Raw genomic sequence first — 5,162 nt, 5'->3', positions numbered from 1 at the left:
ACAATCTCCTCAATAGTTAGTAAATGTTACCTTGCAATACTCACATCAGAACAGTTACTTCAAGTAACTATACTTGAAGTACAGTAAACAATACCCACATCAGTAAACAATACCCACATCAGAACAGTTATTTCAAGACAGTAGAGGAAAAAGAAAGGATCCAATGGTAAACCAAAAACATCCCAAACAAAACAAAAAACCTTTATATAACTAAATTAAAAGATAATAGTGCCCCCACCCTCACCCGCAACCTTGACCCCAGGATTCCCCCAGCTTGCCTGCCTGCCATGGCCGACAAGGAAGCAGCCTTTGATGACACAGTGGAAGGAAGAGTTATCAATGAGTACAAAAAACGGAAAAAGAACACCCCTTTTTTTATGATTTGGTGATGACCCATGCTCTGGAGTGGCCCAGCCTAACTGCCCAGTGGCTTCCAGATGTAACCAGACGAGAAGGGAAAGATTTCAGCATTCATCAACTTGTCCTGGGGACATACACATTGGATGAAGAAAACCATCTTGTTATAGCCCGTGTACAACTTCCTAATGATGATGGTCAGTTTGAAGTGTCACACTACGGCAGCGAGAAAGGAGAATTTGGAGGTTTTGGTTCAGTTAGTGGGAAAACTGAAATAGAAATCAAGATCAACCATGAAGGAGAAGTAAACAGGGCCCGTTACATGCCCCAGAACCCTTGTATCATCGCAACAAAGACTCCTTCAGTGGTGTTCTTGTCTTTGACTATAAAAAACACCCTTCTAAACCAGATCCTTCTGGAGAGTGCAACCCAGACTTGTGTCTCCGTGGACATCAGAAGGAAGGCTATGGGATTTCTTGGAACCCACATCTCAGTGGGCACTTACTTAGTGCTTCAGATGACCACACTATCTGCCTGTGGGACATCAGTGCCATTCCAAAGGAGGGAAAAGTGGTGGATGTGAACACCATCTTTACAGGACATACAGCAGTAGTAGAAGATGTTTCCTGGCATCTGCTCCATGAGTCTCTGTTTGGGTCAGTTGCTGATGATCAGAAACTTATGATTTGGGATACTTATTCAAACACTACTTCCAAACCAAGCCACTCAGTTGAGGCTGACACTGCTGAAGTGACACTCACACTGCTGCCTCTCTTTCAATCCTTAGAGTGAGTTCATTCTTGCCACAGGATCCACTGACAAGAATGTTGACTTGTGGGATCTGAGAAATCTGAAACTTAAGTTGCATTCCTTTGAATCACATAAGGATAAAATATTCCAGGTTCAGTGGTCAACTCACAATGAGACTATTTTGGCTTCCAGTGGTACCAATTGCAGACTGAATGTCTGGGATTTAAGTAAAATTGGAGAGAAACAATCCCCAGAAGATGAAGCAGATGGGCCACTAGAGTTATTGTTTATTCATGGTGGTCACACTGCCAAGATACCTGATTTCTCCTGGAATCCCAATGAACCTTGGGTGATTTGTTCTGTAACAGAAGACAATATCATGCAAGTGTGGCAAATGGCAGAGAACATTTACAACAATGAAGACCCTGAAGGAAGCATGGATCCAGAAGGACAAGAGTCCTAGATATGTCTTTACTTCTTGCGATTTTAGACTCCCCTTTTTTCCCTCTCAACCCTGAGAGTGATTCAATGCTGGTTTCAAGACACAGACTCTGTTCAGCTATCCCTCTATATAATAGGTACCACCAATAATGCTATTAGCCCCAACAGTGGGTGTTTTCTAAATAATAATGGGGGCAGGGGGAGCTTGATTCAGCAAAGCCACAGACTTACATTAAAATTTTCTTCAAGAATTTTCTAGTAACAAACCCAGGTCTAAAGTAGCTACAGAAAGGGGTATACTATGTGTGATTATTTTTCTTCTTATGCTATATCCTCAAGTTTTTCAGACTCATTTAAGTAAAGGCTAGAGTGAGTAAGGAATAGAACCAAATGAGGTAGATGTCTGAGCCATGAAGTATAAATACTGAAAGATGTCACTTTTATTCAGGAAATAGAGGAGATTCTAGTCAAGAATGATTTAAAAATGTGTACAGGAGAATGCATATAGGTTATATACAAATACAACGCCATTTTATATAAGGGACATCGCAAATTTGATATGGGGAGGTAGGGAAGTAGGTCCTGGAACCAATCTCCCTTGGATACCAAGGGACCACTGTGTATTCATTTTAAAAATGAGGACAGGAGTAATTTGGAAGTTAAATAATTTGTTCAAGGTCACACACAAGACTAAGTGGCAGAGCAGTGGTTAGAACCTAGCGATGCTTATCTCCTTAGTTTTTGCCCTTGTTCATGGTACTTCTCTGCCTTTGCTATTGAAGAATAAACAATCAAAGCCATGTGCCCTTTTATCATTGCCTGGCAGCCCCAGAACTGCTGAATGGTATGATTTAAACAGAAGAGGAGTGCCGTTGTATATGAGCCACCTCTCCTTGCTCTGCAGCAGACAGTCCTTTGAAGTGGAGAGAACAGATATTCAGGGAATAGAAAAAGGAAACTTCAGACTGTTTGAATTTCATATGAAAAGTTGTCAGTTAGTGTTATTGATTCACCCCCACATGTAGCAGCTGGTAAAGGGTTTAACTTTTTTTTCTCCTGATGCCTGAAAGTTTTGCTACACTATAGTCACAGAATTGAGAGACTGCTTAAACACAACCAAATCCTTTTGATGTGTTACTTTAAGAATTATTCTAATGTTCCCTTCTAATGATAAGAGTTATCCTCAAGGAGTGAAAAGAGGAAATCTAATGTGTGCCTTATTCCAGGGGGGAAAAACAAAACACTTTTCCTGAGTGTCAAGAAATACATAAAAGCAAAACTCCATGCTGACTTGTAGTTTAGACTTTCTTGGAGCTACTACTATGCTAATAAGTCTTAGTGACTAATTATAGCCAAGAAAAATATGTGATATATACAGATTTGAAAGAAATTAGGCCAGACATCTAAAAAATATATGAACCTACTGGCAAATGAGATTTTTAATAAAAATTGAGAAAAGTTCCTACCACAAATGTTGATCTGTCTGGAAGCATGATTGGAAATTTGACAGTTAGTACAAGATGTTTTTTTAAAGCTGATTTTTTTAAAGGACATTCTGCAAGGCCAGATCTAATTGGTATTCTTTGGATAATAGCAGATTTATTGGTACTTGTGTTCCTCAGTGTCACAGACACCAGGGTAAAGTTACAGTGAGTGCTACATGGCCAGGTAAAGCAGGGTATTTAGCAATTACCAAGATAAAAGAAGTAAACCTGGGGTGATGCCTCTCTAAGTTCATTTCCTTATTTTAGTTCATTTCTTGTATGATTTTACAAAAGGGATATCTGACACCTGTGGACATTCTTGTGGATCTGTCAGGCCTCCATTCTCCTTTTTATATGTCTTCTGGTTTGTGTTGAGCTTGGCTTGCAGCCTGAGCCCATTTATAAAGCTTTCCTCTTCCTGGGTGTAGGCATTGATTTATGGATAGGCATTTGACCTAATTTGGACCAATGGAATCAAGGTCTAGGTGATTCCATTTTTCAACCTGTTGTTCAACCTGTTATAGACAAGAAGCTCTTCATTTCTGCTTTGGTTGAGAAGAAAAGAATGTAAGTCTGAGGCTACTGGTGGCCATTTTCTCTTCTGTCCCCATAATAGGAGTGGCTTCCTAGGATTGCAACCAACACAGAAGGAAACAGAACCTGGATGAGGAGACACAGTCCTGCTGACATGGTTTGAGCTCTTAGATCAAGCTGTGCTCAGAATTATCCTTGTCCTTTTACAAAGTTCCATGAGCCAATAAATGCCCCTACTCCACTTTAAAAAAAATCAGTTTGGTTTGGATATTCTTTTCCTTGTAACCAAAAAAATATATTTCATTGACATTATTTTCATAAGTTTATGTTTTATTTAAAAGGTTATACTTGGTGCATTAGTCAAGGTTCAATCATAGAAACAGAAGCACTAATGAGTTATGAGATAAGGGATTTATTATAGGAATTAGAATTTATACAGTTGTGGTAGCAGCAGGAAAAGAGAAGGTCCAATAACGAATTGAAGGGTGAGAGGCAAGATCATCAACCAGTTAATATGAAAAGTTTGCAAAGGTTTCCAATTGCCAAAATGAGGCCAAAGGGAAAGTTCATGGAAAAGTCCATGGGGAGCTGTGACTCTGGGTAACTAAGGCCTCTGTGCATTCACTACCAAGAGTCTTGGGGTGGACCTGGGACTGCTGTTAAGAGGTTGATGCGGAGCAGAGAACCAGGACCAACTGAAACCTGCTGCCAACTCCATGCCACTCTATCTTTGCATCTAATTCACATTGACCTTCTGAGAATCATGGTTGACCGTTCATTTCCACTTTCTAATTCTCGTGAAAATTCTAACTTACCAATTCCAAACTGGAAATATTCTGGGAGTGTAGTTCTAACTTAGTCACCATATTTGCTCTTAGCGATTTAATTTATGATTAATTTAGATTTAAAGTAATTGAAGTATTGTGCAAAAGGCAGTCACAATGAGGAAAAGTTGATACAAATAATTAACTTGACATTCCAATATAAATATCTACTGGCACTAATTATATAGCACATCACAATGGTTAAGGGCAGGGGTTTGGAGTCAGATGAAATTGTATCTAAGTCCCGGTTTTACCATTTTCTAGTTGGACAATTAAAACATTATTTTTCTTTTCAGCCTTAGTTACCTCATCTGTGAAAGGGAGATATTAATAATGTCTACTACACAGAGTTGATGAAAAAATTAAGCAAATGTGTTGGACTTAACATAATGAGTGGCAAATTATAATCATGTGTGACTTATGATTGTACATTCATTCATGTATCTTTTATTATCTACATAAATAATTGTCAAATCTTATTGAGGAGATGAAGAAGGAGAGAGCTTTAGATGATAGTAAGTTTGTATGTGGATTCTTAAGCATAATCCCAGTTTCCTACACACCTAATTTTCTAGTGATTGCTCCTGTTGATTTTGGATTTCATAAAAACATAGTATAATGTGTTCCATCCCACCATAAAACTCATGAGTTTCATGTTCTCCAAGTAAGCCTTTATTCATTTTCTCTTGTGAACTACTAATTAATTTTCTTCAAAGTATGATAGCTTAATTTTTTAACCAATACCAATTATTCTTTTTTTTTTTTTTTTTTT

At 38.4% G+C, this 5,162-nt stretch overlaps 1 pseudogene; it reads left to right on the top strand.

Annotated features, from left to right (window-relative positions):
• Positions 1–287: 287 nt before the first annotated feature.
• Positions 288–1,570, top strand: LOC108521680 (histone-binding protein RBBP4 pseudogene; annotated as a pseudogene).
• Positions 1,571–5,162: the final 3,592 nt, after the last annotated feature.

This window comes from Rhinopithecus bieti, unplaced genomic scaffold (assembly GCF_001698545.2).
Source record: "Rhinopithecus bieti isolate Rb0 unplaced genomic scaffold, ASM169854v2 scaffold_60980, whole genome shotgun sequence".
Classification (NCBI taxonomy): domain Eukaryota; kingdom Metazoa; phylum Chordata; class Mammalia; order Primates; family Cercopithecidae; genus Rhinopithecus; species Rhinopithecus bieti.
The sequence above is the reverse complement of the archived record's forward strand: the minus strand, read 5'-3'. Positions and strand labels throughout refer to the sequence as shown.